Here is a 19579-nt window from a genome sequence, read left to right on the forward strand (position 1 = left end):
TTTACTAGCAATGTGGCTATTACCTCAAATGTTACCAAATATAAAATGAGGGAAACAATTCTGTATTCTTACCAGATGATTTGTTGATAGTGTCCAGGAAGGTATTTAGGGTGTCCTTGTTATTATTTTTTGTATATTTTTCAGTCTCATCTGGGATTTCCTTTATGACTCAAGAAGAAAGATCTGTTTCTTTTTTCCCCCCAGAAGTTTTTATTTTTGTTGTTGTTATTATTGCCTTCAGAGTGATAAGAGAATGCATGCTATCTTCTGCTACTTTTTGGAATTTCTTAAATTATTTGTGTCCTAAAACATTTCTATTTTTTATAAACAATCAAGGAATGTTCAAAAGTAGACAGTGTTCTGTTCCCTTTTCAAGATACAGAGCTTGGTATATACTATTAGATGTTTCTTAGTTATGTTTTTTTTCAGTTTTACTTGTTTTTGTCCCTTTAATTTTCATGGATGGAGAGACAAGATTAATGCATTTGTCTTTTTTCCCTTATATTTTCTCCCCAGTTTACATTATGCCTGTTGATACTGTGGAATTATTGGCATAGGTGTTCATCATGAACTGCAACTTCCAACAATAAAAAAAATACCCTTCTTCATTTTGTTTGTGTCCTGACTTAATGTTTGCCTTATAAAAGATTTTTAATCATGGATTTCTTTTTGTGGTGAATCTTTTGTGTACTTTGATATCTTGGTTTTTATTTTCTAAATTATATGGTCAATGTCTATTTTTTGTAGAGCCTAGAGTTAGGTTTTACTCTGGGCAAACATATAGGGAAGTCTTTTATTTATTGTGTGATAATTTGATCTTAGTTCTAGCATGTTATTTTGTGTCTTATAGCATTTTTAATTTGTTTGTGTTTTTCTATTTATAGTTATAATTCTGTTCTGATGTTTAACTTTATCACTATAATTTTATAGAACTCTATGTAATATTGTTAATGTCCTGTTTTTAGATAATCCCTTCTTATCTGACCATTGATAAAAATTAGTATATTTATCCTTCTTTGTCTACTTTTTCCTTCTCTGTCATCTAATTTTAGTGGATTTATTAGCTTTCTTAATGTCTACATTTATAATGGTGAATATACTTTACATCTACTTCTTGTTAACATTAATAGTATTTTTTTGTTTTGTTTTTTGTCTTTTTTTAGCATTTTTTTAAATTTATTTTTTATTTATTTTCAGCATAACAGTATTCATTATTTTTGCACCACACCCAGTGCTCCATGCAATCTGTGCCCTCTATAATACCCACCTCCTGGTACCCCAACCTCCTACCCCCTGCCCCTTCAAAACCCTCAAATTGTTTTTCAGTCCATAGTCTCTCATGGTTCACCTCCCCTTCCAATTTCCCCCAACTCCCTTCTCCTCTCTATCTCCCCATGTCCTCCATGCTATTTGTTATGCTCCACAAATAAGTGAAACCATATGATAACTCACTCTCTCTGCTTGACTTATTTCACTCAGCATAATCTCTTCCAGTCCCGTCCATGTTGCTACAAAAGTTGGGTATTCATCCTTTCTGATGGAGGCATAATACTCCATAGTGTATATGGACCACATCTTCCTTATCCATTCGTCCGTTGAAGGGCATCTTGGTTCTTTCCACAGTTTGGTGACCGTGGCTATTGCTGCTATAATCATTGGGGTACAGATGGCCCTTCTTTTCACTACATCTGTATCTTTGGGGTAAATACCCAGGAGTGCAATTGCAGGGTCATAGGGAAGTTCTATTTTTAATTTCTTGAGGAATCTCCACACTATTCTCCAAAGAGGCTGCACCAACTTACATTCCCACCAACAGTGTAAGAGGGTTCCCCTTTCTCCACATCCTCTCCAACACATTTTGATTCCTGTCTTGCTAATTTTAGCCATTCTAACTGGTGTAAGGTGATATCTCAATGTGGTTTTAATTTGAATCTCCCTGAGGGCTAGTGATGATGAACATTTTTTCTTGTTTCTGATAGCCATTTGTATGTCTTCATTGGAGAAGTGTCTGTTCATATCTTCTGTCCATTTTTTGATATGATTGTCTGTTTTGTGTGTGTTGAGTTTGAGGAGTTCTTTATAGATCCTGGATATCAACCTTTTGTCTGTACTGTCATCTGCAAATATCTTCTCCCATTCCATGGGTTGCCTCTTTGTTTTCTTGACTGTTGCCTTTGCTGTGCAGAAGCTTTTGATTTTGATGAAGTCCCAAAAGTTTATTTTCACTTTTGTTTGCTTTGCCTTTGGAGACATATCTTGAAAGAAGTTGCTGCGGCTGATATCGAAAAGATTACTGCCTATGTTCTCCTCTAGGATTCTGATGGATTCCTGTCTCACGTTGAGGTCTTTTATCCATTTTGAGTTTATCTTTGTGTACGGTGTAAGAGAATGGTCGAGTTTCATTCTTCTACATATAGCTGTCCAGTTTTCCCAACACCATATTGAAGAGACTGTCTTTTTTCCACTGTATATTTTTTCCTGTTTTGTCAAAGTTTATTTGCCCATAGAGTTGAGGGTCCATATCTGGGCTCTCTACTCTGTTCCACTGGTCTAGAACCTTAAGATACCTGGGAATAAACCTAACCCAGGAGGTAAAGGATCTGTATTCGAGGAACTACAGAACACTCATGAAAGAAATTGAAGAAGACACAAAAAGATGGAAGACCATTCCATGCTCTTGGATCGGAAGAATAAACATTGTTAAAATATCTATACTGCCTACAGTAATCTATACTTTTAATACCATTCCGATCAAAATTCCACCGGTATTCTTCAAAGAGCTGGAGCAAATAATCCAAAAATTTGTATGGAATCAGAAGAGACCCCGAATCGCTAAGGAAATGTTGAAAAACAAAAATAAAACGGGGGGCATCACGTTACCTGATTTCAAGCTTTACTACAAAGCTGTGATCACTAAGACAGCATGGTACTGGCATAATGATACGTTTTACTTAAGTTACTAAAGGTTCAGGATCAGTGAACCGACTTTCTTCTTACCTTGCTTCCCCATTCTTCCTCTCATTTTTTGTTATGCAATTTTTGTATAAGTACCGTGAGCTAACCAATTGTGCCCCTGGAGCTCCTGTTATGCAATTTCTTGAATACCAGTGGATGTTAAGATCATTTATTTACATTCTGTTCTGAAACCCTAGACCCCACATTTCTTTCAGTTATGGTAGTTCAGTTAAAAGATTCAACTTTCTTTCACAAATACTTTTCACCTTTTGAAAGTGGGTAGAGGATATCCACTTAAATTTGATTTTCAAATAAATATAGAATAAATTTTTAAGGATAAGCACGTTTCATGAAATATTAGGAATATTAGGCATCTTGTTATTTTAGCTGGTCATCCCATGTGGAGTTCTTTCACCAAAGATTTTGTCATTCCTAGATTGTTTGGAATTTGGCCTCTAGCAGATCCCTAAAAAATGACTCAGCAACAGTGTGCAAGTCAAACTGTGTGTCTGGTAACTTTGTACTTGGAAAACAGGTCAGCTGTGTAAAAACAGTTTTCTTAACACTTAGAGTGTTAAGAAAAAAAAATCTGTAGGTGTTTTCTCACTATCCTGTGATATCTGGATGATGTTGAATAACCTAAGACCAATCAGATTTTTCCTTCTTTCATAAGACTTAGTATTTTCCCTTTCTACACAAAGCATCTTTCATTTGAATTAATACACTTTTGCTAGGATTCCATTGATTCTTCTGTGTCATTTGTACCAAGAATAAAATGTTCTCTTTTAATTTTAGAAGTCTTATCTTTTGTTTCTGAAAAATTTTCTTGTATATTTATATTTTTCTTATGTTCTATTATCTTGATTTTCTTTTTAGAGGAGATCACCCAAGCTTATAATAAATTTCCCTTGATTTTTTTCTATGCCTGTCATTTTATTTTATTTATTTGACACAGAGATCACAAGTAGGCAGAGAGGTGGTTGGGGGTGGGGGATGGGATGAGGGCATGGGAACAAGCAGAGGGACTGATGTGGGGCTCCATCCCAGGACCCTGGGATCATGACCTGAGGCGAAGGCAGAGGCTTTAACCCATTGAGCCACCCAGGCACCCCAATGCCTGTCATTTTAATTCATTTTTTTCTCTTTTTAAAAAATGTCTTTTCATTTTAACTATTTCTATTTCCTATTCTTTTTCAATTTCTGTACCCTTTGTTTCTCAGTATTATTTTAGTCATTCATGTTCTTTCCTGTGCTCCTTTTAGATTCACTTTATTTCTATGATATTTTAATATTTTCTTCCATTTTTTACTGAACCCCCCAGCTCAACTTTAAAAGCTCTCTCAATTGTTTTGTCACTTATTCCCTGAACTCTTGGCCTTCTGCCTTGTGTTCTTGACTAATTGAAGCAATTACTCTTTTTAACTCATGGTGAAAATATATGGTCACAATTTTTATCTTCTCCCCACTAACAATTTTTCTGTTGGGAATTTTTCATTTTCTGTACATGTTTTCTCTCTTATTTTACTCCTTTAAAAAATGTTGTTCATATCTTATTCAAGGTATTTTTTTTAATTAATCGTCATTGAAGGGATGATATTTTCATATCAATAGGGTCAACTATTCTTCAGGCAGGGTGTTAAGGTTGGGTTCAAATCTAATTGCAGTTTTTCTTATAATACTGAGTTTCTTCTGTGTAAGTTCAGCTATTCCTTACTTTTCCCCATCCAATGAGTTAGGTAACTGCATGGGATTTTTTTGTTGTTATTTCTTTGTTATTGCTGTTTGTTTAATTGCTTTTATTTTATTTTAATTTTTTAGATGGCCATGTTCTCTTTTCTTCTGCAGTCACTATGACAAGCTGGTTAACTGGTTTCTGCAAGATGACTTATCTATTATTCTCTATTTAGCTTTATTTCCTCTGTTTCTTAGATATAAACTGAGTTTCGTATTCTCCTGCTACCAGGTGGCATAGTTCTGTTCTCACTTTTAAAATTTTTTTTAGTTCTTTTATTTTTTTTATAAACATGTAATGTATTATTAGCCCCAGGGTTACAGGTCTATGAATTGCCAGGTTCACACCTGTTCTCAGTTTTAAAAAAGAGAATTCTGTTTGTTTCTCCAGGAGTGGCCCTCATCTTGAAGAAGTTCATTTTTGCTTCCTCTGTCTGAGATGATTCATACTCAGTTTGTATTTTCTGATACATTATCTTTTTCCTACCACTTTTCCTACTAGATCCCTGTTGCTTTTGATCACATTTCTACCTGTGGGGGTGGGGGTGGGCATTACATGTTCCCAGTTTTGCCAGGATACAAAATAATTTTGTTGTTGTTACCCTCTTGGTTTTTGAATGATTTCATGGGAATCCTTATTTTGTGCTAAAAGTTTAAACCTATATATTCACTGTTGTACCCTTTAGCATAAACTTGTTCCGTGAAGAAAAATATTTGCTAACTTAATAAGATTTGTCTTAAAAATAATGAGGTATTTTTTCCTTGTTTAACCAAACTGGATTAAAGTCAAAGATGTATAAGAAAAATCATTATGTTTAAAGCTGAAAGTTGTTTTTCTTGAAAAACAAATTACTTAATTGGAAAATGCAGAAATTATTCAAGGAAGCCAAGTAACATTATTCAGGTTTTGAAGAGCTTCTCTGTATCTAACTAGTGTTTCTGCTGTATTCTTTGTTTCAAGGAAATATTTTTATTTTGTTAGCTTGAATGGCACTTACAACTGATTATTGAGATCCACTGGGATTATTTATCTTATGATTACTCTTAGTACTTGTTTGATGGTAAGTCCATCCAGTACTCTGTACTCCTACTGTGCTAGGATTTGCTTTTTGTAACTATTTGTATGCTAAGTTTGCTTGTCATAAAAACATCAGGGCAAATTCACAGCCTATCCTACACGTTAAATTAGAAACCAGAATAACACTTACCGTACATTTGCACACTCACTATTTGATATAACATTCAGGGTACAGCACAGTCAATGGAAAAAAATTTTTTTTTCTGTACATTGTTTTTCAGCTTCTGTAAAGTCCACTGATGAGTAGTATTACTCCTCATTAGTATCGGGTAGAGGACTCTGCAATGAGATTTTAGTAAGACATACCAAGTTAGTCCACTAACATAGGGTCAAGGTGAATTCTTTTTTCAAATGAACTTAGAAAAATATTTCACAACTAAAACTCAGTGTCTAATTTTATATATATTTTTTTCTGATTTGAAGAAAAATCTGTAAAAAATTTGTAATGAAATTCACCAATCTAAACACAGCAACATTTTTAAGTTAGGATTGTAATTTCTGTCTGGGTCTTATACTCTGTTACATCACCAGTGCTCTGACTTTTTTCCCTCATAAACTTAGGTATTCAGTTAAACTAAATTTTTTTTTTATTGTAAAGTACAGTGTTTTAGGTCATCCAGATAATTTCAAAGAAAAAAATAGCATTGTCAGCATTTAGCATCAAGACAAAGGAGTAAAGCAGGCTGTTTGTTTTTAGGTTTTAAAAGTGTGATTCTCTGTCACACAAATAATAATTTGAGAGTAGGAGTGTCAGCATAGGGGAATCTGCTAATTTACAAGTATTGCAAAAATTATACTGCAAAACAGGAAAAGATTTAAAATTTTTCATTAACATATTGAAAAGACAGTGCCTTCATGACTTACTAAACTAAGTTTAAATGAGGAATATAGAAATAGAAATATAATTCTCATGTTGTATGGGGTTAGGAATCACAATCTCCTAACTTTTGAGGGAATATAGTATTGCATGCAAATTATCCCTAAATTGAGATCTCCTCTTGGATATTTATTATTCTTAAGCCCTATTACTTGCCCGCTATTTATAGATATACAATAAAAGGTGTTCATGGTTAACACCCAGAATGGTGGAAGCATATTAATCTCTATCTGGCTTCATTAGCTTGGGAAAACAAAAGATTAATTTGGCACTGAGCATCTGTTTAATATATTGTTGTGAGATGGCCAACCACATGTTCTTTCCTTGACTGTTTCAGAAAATTGTTGATATATGATTAAGGGTAAATGAAGGAGGGACTCTGTTGTGGCCAAATTCTATCATCAAAGATTCTTAGTCATAATAAGAGAGCTTAGATACTCAGAACTTCATGAAGCAAAGCTTTTCCTCAAAGACGATATGCCACTATGATTTCATACTTACTTATGGGAGAAATCGCCAGACTTCGGGAAGTTTTGGATTGATTCACTTATACCAACCTCAATCCCAGATACATTTCTATCAGCAGTGGCTTTCAAGGCCACTTCTAGAAGTTGAAAAATCTACAGGCTGACCTTTTCACAAAGTTAAATCCCATTTTATTCTTTCAGAGCTGTCAAATTAATAATCATAGCTCGTATTGTAGGAGAACTCTTTTGAGAGGTGTTTAAAAAAATGAGCAGCACATTGTTTATCACTACATTGAAAGGATTTGTGTAAATTGTCACTAAATTGAACCCCTTAAAACAAATAGACTAGAGTGTGGGACATAACTATTATCTAACATATATAATTTTATGAAATATAAACATTTGAACAAGTTGACTACTATGGTACAGTTGGACAAGTTCATATGGAAAAACAAATGAATATTTCCTATTCTACAACCAAATGGCTGCAGGCTTTCTTGAATATGATTTGAAGTAAAACCAAGTAAAATCCACTGAAAACATAATGCCGAGATAGTAGGATGAAATAAAATGAAGAAAACCAATGAGTTAACATGGTCCATTATCAAAGTGCCTTCTACACAGTTTTTAGGACTGTGAGTTCATATAGATTTTAATGCAAATTGCTGTATTATATCAATAGCAAATCTGTTTTATAAAATTTCTCTGAAGCCTGGGTACTTTCAAAAGCAGAGGGTAAAATGATGATTACAGAAAGTGTATGTTTTAAAGCATTCTTACTAGGTAAAGTAGCAACGCTGAAGTGTCATTTACACACAATATACAAGTGTGTTTGATTCGTTATGCTTAACAGAAAATGTGGACTTCATGGCAAAAAGGTCTTCAGGCTTCTCTTATAAAAAAAGAAGACATGAAAAGGATGAGACTAAACCCAGAACTGCTCAGTTTCTAGCCTTTGGAAGAAGAGCACATAAATCTTTCCTCTCAAAGCAGTGACATTATATTAATTTACAGTAACTGTTTTCCAATTCAAAATCTACATTGAAGAAACCTTTTAGGAAATTATCTTGCCTCACTGAAAAGATGAGATCTCTAATAAGTAGCCATTGTGTCTAAGGAAAGTTGATTTACAGGCCATTTTTTCTCTGAAGGAAAGGTTATCCCTAAGGGTATGTGCGTGTGTGGGGGTGTGTGTGTGTGTGAGAGAGAGAGAGAGAGAGAAAGAGAGAGAGAAGCGGGGGGAGAGAGAGAGAGAGAGGGTTTGTGTTTATATGGATTCTCTGGAAGAGAATCTTAGTCATACTGGAAATTTGCATACAATCATGTTGGTTGGGTGATCTGGCTCAAAACTTCTTCACTTCTGACATGTAGTCAAGGGTTACATACTGCTGCTTCACTACTGCATTGTACATTTATTGAAATAAAAATAAAAGAGAATTTCAAAAATACTCATCCAGTGCTTCAGTGCACCACTCCTTGGAAATGATTTGCATGATTTTCTTCGCAGAAAAGGAATGACAATGGTGATTGTGATTCAAGAGTTTGCTTGTACAGCAAAAACTTGTGAATAATCGTGGTTTGTAGTTATTGTTCTTCTGAACTTCAGAGCATTCAGAGATACCAAGAAATTCCTAGCTGTAAGGTTATACTCTATGAAAACACAGAGCAGAATGAAACAAAAGATGAAATGACAAATTTAAAAAAAAAATTCTTTTAGATCAGTGGACTTTTTTCTCATTGAAATTTGAAAGTGTGATTTCCATAGTTGCGTTTTTTTGTGACTTTGGCAAGGATAACCTAGTCCACATTTCCATCTATTGAGGACCAAAGCCTCTGCTCAAATGATGTGAGAAATATTTTCTGGCATCTATAGCACCAAAGTAAAAAGCAAACAATTTGCTGCTACACACTAGGGAATGAGATGGCATACACTTTAAGGAAATTAAGCTCTCATTTTATACAGGGTAATTCCAGGATGGATTTTGCTTCAGTATTCATAATCTTAAAAGAAATGTGTTCCCTTCTTATATTCAGATGTGTCTTTGTAATTGGAGGCCACTTGAAGTACACTACCCAATCTCCTAGAATTTAACTCCAATAACACCAGGTAATGAAGATAACTCCTTACATTGGTCCAGCACTTTAGAATACACATTGGTGCTTTCACATTTATAACTTTATTTTTAGGACTGGGCTGAGTTTAAGAAGGAGAATTCTTCTCATATGCATTTGAAAAGTTGTTAAACATGCCCAGTGAGGCGCCGTGACCACTATATCCAGTAGCTAGAGAGGTTTATGTGCTAAAAACTAAGCATGGTTTTTTTTCTAAGAGCAGAAAAGAAAAACCTAAAATATTTAGAGCTGTGTCTCTTGAGCCAGTAACCTTGACGACTGAAGTCATTCCTCAAATGCTTGGAAGTTTTCTAGAGCATGGATTTAATTCTCCTTGATATCAACTGACAGATTAGTTCTTGAACGTTGTCCTACCACAACTATGTTTTTCTATCTTCTGCCTTACCTCTAAATTATTTTGATGTATTTTAGTTGCAAGTCTCTCTTGTGCTGAAAAACCTGATGCTTCTAACATGTAAAAAGAACATAAACAAAAAAGAATTTTTGAAACAAACACATGAGAAAGTTCTCAGCTGCTAGCATTGGAGAATATATTACAATGACAGTGAAATACTATTTTTACCCTCCATAAGGAAAAAAACCAAATTAAGTCTGACAGTATTAATTTTGGAAGTGTTGTGGAGACATGGGTACCTCCATATATGCTTGCTGGGAGTACAGAGTAGTGCAGTTCTGAAGGGCCAGTATCTAAAAAATACACGGATATGGACATGAATTATGCCCCAGAAGTCCCGTACTAGAAACTCTTGTCCACAAGAACAAGGTTTAGATTTGGATTTATTTCAGTGTTGTTTAAAACACTAAAACCATTAAAACAATGCTTGTGCTTGTATTGCTATAATTTTATTTGATAAATGTTTCTCAGTTGAATGGAAATATATCTACATAAAAATGTGAGGAAATATCAAAGATGTATGTTACAGAGGATATGATATAATTTATGTAAATTTAAAGAACTTACTATATACATATACATTTGTATATACATATACATGCACATGTATGTATATATACATACACACAAGTATATATACATAGGTATATATAGGTGTGTGTGTATATTTTCATATATATAAAAATATATATAATGTATATATATATAAATGTGTATTTATATATATACACATATACACATACACACAGTTGACCCTTGAACAGTGCAGAGGTTAGAGGTACTGATCTCCATGCAGCTGTAAATCTGCATAGAACTTTTGATTCACCCAAAACTTAACTATTAATAGCTACTGTTGACTGGAAATCCTACTGATAACCTGAGCAGTCAACTGACACATATTTTGTATGTGCGTGCATTCTACATTCAGGGAAGGAAGTCAAAAAAGTAACACTATTAGCCCTTCTGCTGATACCCCCTTACGTCTTATTGGCCACAAACAGGACACATGCCCATCAGTAATGATAAAAGAGCCTGGAAAATCAATTTCTAAAGAGGAAAAGGGTTATCGTCATTGGCTGGTACTAGTCATGAAATTCCTTCATGTTCTAAACAAAATGAGCATTCTATAGGCAAGAAAGAAAGACTTAAGCAACCAATAGTATCTAGCACTTAGTAAATCAAACTTTTTTTTTGTAATGATTTTATTTATTTGACAGAGAGAGATCACAAGTAGAGAGAGAGAGGAAGGAGCAGGCTCCCTGCTGAGCAGAGAGCCTGATGTGGGACTCGATCCCAGGACCCTGAGATCATGACCTGAGCTGAAGGCAGAGGCTTAACTCACTGAACCACCTAGGCAGCCCAGTAAATCACACTGTTGAATGCAGTTCTTTTTTTTTTTTTTAGTTTTTACTGGTGGATATAACCCTTGAATCCCATCTTGATTTCAAGCTCTTTGTGTAGAGATCCTATATTTAATGTTTCTCTCATGTCCCCAGAACATTCAGTGATGGCATATGGAAAGCACTTAAAAAATACTTGTTGATTAAATAAGCATTAAAAGAGGAGGATTACAGTCTTGCAAATGAGAAATTTAACTTACTATTTGACAGAAATTTTTTGGACTGCAATTGTCATATTTTTTAAAAATCATATTTTATGATTTTTTAAAAATCATATAATTCATTTATATAGTATATTACATTATACTAAAATCTAAAAGGTAAAGGTAATTTTTTGCTATTTCTTTTGCATAATTGCTTGGGATTGAAAAATCTGCCTATGATATGCTATAGATTGCAGCATAATATCTATTTGTTACAGTTGAATTTATGAAAGTAAGATCATGTTTCAGCTTACCAACTCTTAAATTAGAACTTCTTTTATAAATTGAAAGACATCTGGGGCACCTAGTTGGCTCAGTGGGTTAAGCCTCTGCCTTCAGCTCAGGTCATGATCTCAGGGTCCTGGGATTGAGACCCGTATTGTGCTCTCTGCTCATCGGGGAGCCTGCTTCCCCCTTCTCTCTGCCTGCCTCTCTGCCTATTTGTAATCTCTCTCTCTCTCTGCCAAATAAATAAATAAAATCTTTTAAAAAAAATAAAATAAATTGAAAGACATCTTGAAGATTCAGGTAGACTGTTTCCTTTAGAAATTTAAAAGACTTTATATATTATGGATTTTTTCTTAAGTTGGGTTTCCTGAAAAAAGAAGTCTGAGATAGAAATTTGTTTGTAGGAAGTTATTGGGGAATAAGCTTAGAATAAAAATTGAATGTCCATATGTGGTGAGGCAGTGTTATCTCTGGCAAGGGTAGTTCCAAGGGAGGGGACTCAACTGAGACCTGCCAGCAACTGACATTTCTGGAAGCTCAGTCTTTTTTTTTTTTTTAAAGATTTTTATTTATTTATTTGACAGAGAGAAATCACAAGTAGGCAGAGAGGCAGGCAGAGAGAGAGAGAGGGAAGCAGGCTCCCTGCTGAGCAGAGAGCCTGATGTGGGACTCGATCCCAGGACTCCGAGATCATGACCTGAGCCGAAGGCAGCGGCTTAACCCACTGAGTCACCCAGGCGCCCTGGAAGCTCAGTCTTAAAGAGAATGTGGGCAGGGGGCTACAATAGTTTCTGTAGATGTAGTTTCCCTGGCCACTTTTAGCAAATACCCAACACAAACAGCAGATGAGTACTCATACTCTGTCACTGATTTTATATCTATTTTGATATAAAGTTTATTAGTATTTTACATTCTTTCAAACATAGTTGTAACAAAATTCTATTATTCCCAATTGAGTAATTCTGTGCACACAGTTTTATAAGTTGCACTGATTAATACTTATTTTATAATCATCTCCATCAAATAAAATATCCTTATTGATTAAGGATTACAGTGATTCCAATCAGGAAAATTAAAGCACAGTGATACATAACCTATTATCACTAATAAACTTGAAAAATAACTAAATAAAAGCAATTATGACAACTAGGAGCCTTGTGGAAACTCTTAGGGCCTCCTTTATAGAGAGTCCCTGGGACGAGTCACTCAGAGGCATCACCAGAACTCATGACAGCTGTTTCATTACAGCAAAGGGACACACTGCAAAAAATGTTGACCAGGGAAAGGTGTTAGAGAGTCCGTGTACAAGTTCTTTTTCTTTTTTTTTTTTTTTAATGTTTCTTCCAAGATATTTAATCATTAGATTTTTCTTTCATTCTTTCTTTATTAGACTTTATGTTTTTAGAGCAGTCTTAGGTTCATAGCAAAATTGAGGGGAAGTTACGGAGATTTCCCATATACCACCTATCCCCACATATACATAACCTCCTCTGTAATCAACATTCTTCACAAAAGTGGTCCATTTTTTATAATCAATGAACTTACCCTGATACATCATAGTGCCCCAAAGTCTATAATTTACAGTATGATTCACTCTTGGTGTCCTATGAGTTTGGACAAGTGTTTAATGATATATATTTATCATTATGTTATCATACAGATTATTTTCACTGTTTCAAAAATCTTCCATGCTCTACATACTCATCCCTCCACCCAACCAGGCCCTGGCAACCACTGATGTTTTTACTGTATTTGTTCTTTTGCCTTTTCCAGAATTCATATAGAGAAATCATAGAGTATGTAGCTTTTTTCAGATTAACTTTTTTCACTTACTAATATGCATTGATATTCTCCCATGTCTTCATGGCTCAGTTCTTTTTAATGGTGAGCAGTATTCCTTTATCCAGGTGTACCACAATTTATCCATCACCTACTGAAGGACATCTTGGTTGCTTCCAAGTTTGGCAATTATGAATACAACTGCTATAACATTTACATGCAGGTTTAGAGATGTTTTCCATTAATCTGCAAGGAGCATGATTGCTGTATTATACCATAAGAGTATGTTTAATTTTGTGAGAAACTACCAAATTGCCTTACAAAGGGACACCACCAGCAATGAATGAACGTTCCTTTTGCTTCACTTCTTCATCAGCATTTGGTGCTGCCAATGATCCATATTTGGACATTCTAATAGATATATAGTGGCATCTCATTATTTATATTGCATTTCCCAGTTGACATATGATTGAAGCATCTTTCAAAAGCATCTTTCAAAGTTACTGCCATACCCAAGATCATCTAGGTTCTTTCTTCTGTTGTCTTCTAGAAATTTTAGTTTTGTATTTTATATTTAGGTATGTGACCCAGTTTGAGTTCAGTTTTGTCAGAGGTGCATGATCTATGTCTAGATTCTTTTTAATTTTTAAAATTTATTTATTTTTTGCATGTTGTTGATGTTCAGATGTTCTAGCATCATTTGTCAAGAAGAATATCTTGGCTGCATTCTATTACCTTGATTCCTTTGTCAAAGATCGTGGGTCTCTTCTGTGTTCTCTCTTCTGTTTCATTTATCTATTTGCCTACATTTTTGCTAATATTGCAGCATGTTGATTACTAGACTTTTACAGTATGTCTTAAAGTCTGTAGTGTCTGTTCTCAAATTTGTTGGCCATTTTGTGTGTTCTACCTCCCCATATAAACTTTACAATCAGTTTTTTGATATCTATAAAATAATTTCCTGGGATTTGATTGGGATTGCACGGACTCTCTAGATCAAGATCAGAAGAACTGACATCTTGATAGTGTTGATCCTTCCCATCCAGGAACATGTAAATTTTCCTCACTTATTTAGTTCTCTTTGTTTTTGTTCATCAGGGTTTTATATTTTTATTCATATAGCTTTTCTGTATATTCTGTTAGACATATATCTCTATATTTCCTATTTTTGCATGCTAATATAAATGATACTGTGTTTTTAATTTCAAATTTCACTTGCTTGTTACTAGTATATAGGAGAGCAATTGACTTTTGTATATTAGCCTTGTATTCTCCAACCTTGCTGTAATTGCACAATAGATCACAAGTTTTGTTGTTGGTGTTCTTAATTCTTTTATATTTTCTGCATAGATAATCATGTCATCTGTGAACAAAGGCAATTTTCTTTCTTCCCAGTCTTTTTCTTTTATTTCTTTTTCTCATCTCACTGAACTAGCTAGAACTTTCAGTATGATGTTGGAAAGGAGTGTAGAGAGGGGATATCCTCACCATTTATCTAATTTTAGAGGGAAAGCTTCTAGTCTTTTACCATTAAGTGTGATGTTAGCTGTTAAGTTCTTTGTAGATGTTCTTTACCAAGTTGAGGAAATTCCCATTTATCCCTAGTTTACTGAGAGTTTTTATCATAAATTGGTATTGGATTTTATCAAATCCTTTTTCTGCATCTATTGATATAATCATGTGATTTTTTTTTTCTTTGTCTGGTTAGAAGCTTATAAATTTTACTGATATTTTCAAAGAACCAGCTTTTGGTTTTATTGATTTTTCTCTGTTGATTTTCTGTTTTCCTTTTCATTGATATCTGCTCTATTATTTAGTTATTAGTTAGTTTACTTTGGATGTAGTTTGCTCTTTTTATCCTAGTTTCCCTAAGAGAATTGGTTTTAGTTCTTTCTTTTTTTCTAATATATGCGTTTGAGATTTCTAAGCACAGATTTGCTGCATCTCACATATTTTATAAGTTGTGTTTTCATTTTCATTTAGTTTAAAGTATTTTTTAATTTCTCTTGAGATTTCTTCTTCAACTCATTTACTGCTAGAACAAATTACCTCAATTTCAGTGGTTTAAATTATATAAGTGAATTCATAAATCAGTTCTGGAGGTCTCACCAGTTTAAGACTGAAGTGTTAGTACTTCTTTCTGGAGATTCCAGGAGAGAATGTGTGTCTTGCCTTTTCCAAGTTCTAGAGGCTGCCTGAATTCTTTGATTCATGACCCCCTCATCTTCAGAGCAAAGCCAGGTCTTCTTCTCATTCCATCTTTCTGATCCTTTTGTCTTCACTTCTTTCTCTGTAACTAAAGTCAGGATGGATTCTCTACTTTTAAGAATTCGATTGGGCCCGGGGTGCCTGTGTGGCTTGGTGTGCCTGGGTGACTCAGTCTGTTAAGCATCTGCCTTTGAAAAAAAAAAAAAAAAAAAAAAAAGCATCTGCCTTTGGCTCAGGTCATGATTTCCAGTCCTGGGATCAAGCCTGGCATCAGGTTCTGCATTGGGCTCTCTGCTCAGCCAGGAGTTGGCTCCTTCCCCTCCCTCCATGATCTCTCTTGCTTTTGCTCTCTCTCAAATAAATAAATAAAATCTTTTTTAAAAAAAGGAATTTGATTGGAACCACAGGGGTAAAACAGGATAAGCTATCCACCTCACGATTATATTCTTAATGATATCTGCAAAATCTTTTGCTGTGTAAGATATTACAATGATTATGATTAATATTCTATGAATATTAGTCAGGGGATAAGGGCATAAACATCTTTGAGGCCATTATTCTGTCTACCACAAAAAAACATGACTATCACGTTGTCATCATCATTGATCGTAGGTGATTTGGAAAACGATAAAAAATATTTTAGTCTTTTATAAAGAACTGTAATTCATTGAAAATGCCAAAGACCCATCAAGATACGTAATACCTAAATAACTGGATTTTTAAATTACCTACAAGACAAATAGTAGTGTGGCAAAAGTACTTTTATTTCATGCATCATACAGTAATACTATTTTATTACTTACAAATGTGGAAAATGAAAACAATAGAAGCCATATATATATATATATATGCATATATATGCCATATAGAAGCCATATATATATATTTATATATATATATGTTGCACTTGAACTAGAACATAAAAAATATTTTATAAAATATAGATGTATGGTGAACTAGATTCAAAATATATATACTTGCATCACATAAATTAAAGGAGATATAACATAAGAATATAACATGCAAGAAATGAGAGATTTACTGTCCTTTAAAAGGGAATCTGATGTCTAGGATGATATGATGGGCTAAAGTTTTTAGTAAGATTATCTGAAAGTTGAGATGTGGGCGCCTCTTTTGTATGTTCCTGGACTCTTACTTCAGGCAGTTCAAGCTTTTTCAATCAAGGGGGAAATTAACACATGAGACAATGAGACACTTTGTTCTTTTGAGTAAGCTATCTAATATCGACTAGTTTTCCTCAGAATCTAATTATTTGTAGCATTATAGTGAAATCATGTAAGAACTCTGAGAGCTTATCCTTATTTTAATTCTTTGCTAGATTTGAATGCCCTTTTCATTTTATTACAAATTATAGTCTTTATAGCATATCAGATGCATCTATTTTTTAGAATTTTCAGATGAAGTTTTCAAAGTTCAGTAAAGCAGAGTTACCTGAAAGGAAAATCCTTTAATTGGTCAGTGGTCCACCTGGGTAAACAAATTTACTTATATGGAATTTGCTCCAAGAATGAGCCACAAGAGAATGTTTTGGCAAGAAATGAGGCTTGCCTCTGATTTCCGATAAAGATTTGAGTTGAAACAGTGTGTGTTCACTTAATCTTGTTAAATGTAGCACAAAACACTAAGTGTATTAGAGCGTGTATTTAAATGATAACAAACCCTGCTGTTACAGCTAATAGGAAACAGTTTTGTTCTCATTGAGTTTCCACATTCAAGCATTCCTTTAGATATCATCATTTACTCTGACTTCCTATGGTTGACTACAATATGCTTTTGAGATGCATTTTTAAGCCTTTGTCTTTCCTTATTGCTAAGCAACAGTTTCTTTTTTTGCTAAAGTGATAAAATTTGGGACAACACTCTATTCAGAGGAATATCTACTAATGTGAAATGCACGAATATTTAAACCTAATTAGATCATTATGTTTGAAAAGTAATAACCGAATTTAATGATGATAATAATAGACATTCCAATATTGAGACTTTTTCTATTAAGGATTATTTTCTGTAGTTAAATTAATCATCACATCTGAAGCTTGCTATGTCTCAATTAAAATACAGAAATTAAATTAGCTTTGCTCTTGTACACATACCTGTACCGAGGTGGGTTTGGTTTGTGGGAGCAGGGACAGGGGGTCGAGGAAGGTCGTCCTTCAGAAGAGTAGTGGAATATTTAAATTCTTCATCTTTTTTCCTTTAGGAAACTTTAGGTTCACTCTGCCTTAGGGCAGGGTGATGACCTCTCAGGATCTCTTCCAGCCTCAAGCACCTGTGAAGTAAAAAGCATTTATAAAAACTTTAGAACACCTCTTAAAATATACAGTTATAAAAGATAAAGAGTCCCTGAAGCATAGTCTGCACTCAAGAACCAATATTGTTTATTACTCTCTGTTAAATTTAACAAGAAAAATGTCAGGTAAAACAGTGAGAAGTTTGTTTCCAAGTAATGGGAATGGCCATATTCTCCCAAGCGTCAGCTGGATATGTATCCAAGGCTTAAAAGCTTGTTACAAAACTACCCTCACTGAATCTTCTTCATGGGCGTTATAGAGTCAAATGCCATATGTCTGTCTTGTTAAATTTCATTCTAATTTATTTGAGCAATAAAACCGATATAAATAGCCAACTTACGGCACCATTTTGGCTTTTTCTCCTTAATAATAATGGATACGAGCTATATTTTATTGTGCCTTGATCAAGCAACTTTTTACTATATCCGCTGACAGTAATGAAGTAAAAGTAAGCTTTACAGATGATCTCAATTTGGAGAACATAAGTGAAAGATGAAGTGTGTTTCCATAGAGCAGTTATGACATGGTTGAGTATAAAATATTTGGAATAACTTAAACCTATTTTCATATTACCGCATTAGAGTACAGGAGCTGGATAAATAAAAAGTCGAAGATCAACTACACCATTTCCAGTCTTTTGGGCAGTAAAAAAAAAAAAAACCAAAACAAACACAAAGCTCAAGGCTAATAATAGCGAGGGTACTATATTCCAGACACTATTTCATTTGCTTTATTTTCATTATCTGATGAAATCTTCACCCTGTCTTGTTATTATCTTCATTTTACTGATGTGGAAGTAAGCCCAAAATGGTGAAATTGCTGAGGTAACACTAATAATAAGTGGTAAAATCAAGGCTCAAATACTTTTGTCCCTTTGGAGTCCACCCTTCAAACTTCCACCTCATAAACATCCTGTCAGTAAATTACCTGTGCCTTTCCTCAGACTCTTCCCTGTTAACAGGATGTCTTCCTCCACAGGTCTACATGTTGAAAAGTCTGTCCAAAGTTAGAGAAGTAGTTAGTGGTGATCCTAGGGAGAATACTTAGATTTTTTTTTTAATCTTATAATTTCATTGTATTTCCTATTATGCTTCAGTGTGTCAAGATGCCCATTCTAGTTTGAGGGTGGGAGAAAAGGAAGATTGATGAATTGATATTTTGATGATGATATCATATCTTCATTACTGGTCTTTGTATCAGGACTTTATGGAATGTACATAGCAGAAACGACAATAAGAACTGTTGTATTGTAATGGGGGGGGGGGTAATAAGACCATTACCAAAACAATTAAGCCCTCAAATTTAACTTAGAAAATTGACAAGATCCATATATATATATATCATACATATGCATATATGATATATATATTCATTTCAGACATTAAAAAAGACATTCCTCTGTATTTACTGACCAAGAAATGATTTAAATAGAAGTGATAACCAATTTGGGCCTTAAAAATATGTATAATTCTGACAGAATTCTAATCACAGGGAGTTTTGTGGAAAAGCAAAAAAGCAAACAAACAGACAAAAATACCAAAAGAAAAAAAAAACAAAACCCAAAACCGAAACCTTGGGGAAAGGCAACTAGTAAGGTTTAATAAAAGCACAAAATAAAGGAAGAGACTTAAGTTAGAAAATAATTTGAGGGATGCCTGGGTGGCTCGGTTGGTTAAGCAGCTGCTTTCGGCTCAGGTCAGGATCCCAGGGTCCCGGGATAGAGTCCCATATCGGGCTCTCTGCTCAGCTGGGAGCCTGCTTCTGCCTGCCTGCCATTCCCTGTGCTTGTTCCCTCTCACTCATTCTGTCAAATA

At 34.3% G+C, this 19579-nt stretch overlaps 1 protein-coding gene and 1 long non-coding RNA gene across 2 annotated transcripts in view; one reads left to right on the plus strand and one right to left on the minus strand.

Annotated features, from left to right (window-relative positions):
- Nucleotides 1-19579, plus strand: part of ROBO2 (roundabout guidance receptor 2) — a 1684719-nt gene that overhangs the window by 195883 nt on the left and 1469257 nt on the right. The window lies entirely within an intron of this gene.
- On the minus strand, nucleotides 5963-18761 carry LOC122908386. Its single transcript, XR_006384960.1, has 3 exons — nucleotides 18693-18761; nucleotides 17568-17743; nucleotides 5963-6043 (listed from the first exon to the last, which is right to left on the minus strand). It is a non-coding gene; the product is annotated as an uncharacterized LOC122908386 (long non-coding RNA).

Source organism: Neovison vison, chromosome 6 (assembly GCF_020171115.1).
Source record: "Neovison vison isolate M4711 chromosome 6, ASM_NN_V1, whole genome shotgun sequence".
NCBI classification, from domain to species: Eukaryota; Metazoa; Chordata; class Mammalia; order Carnivora; family Mustelidae; genus Neogale; species Neogale vison.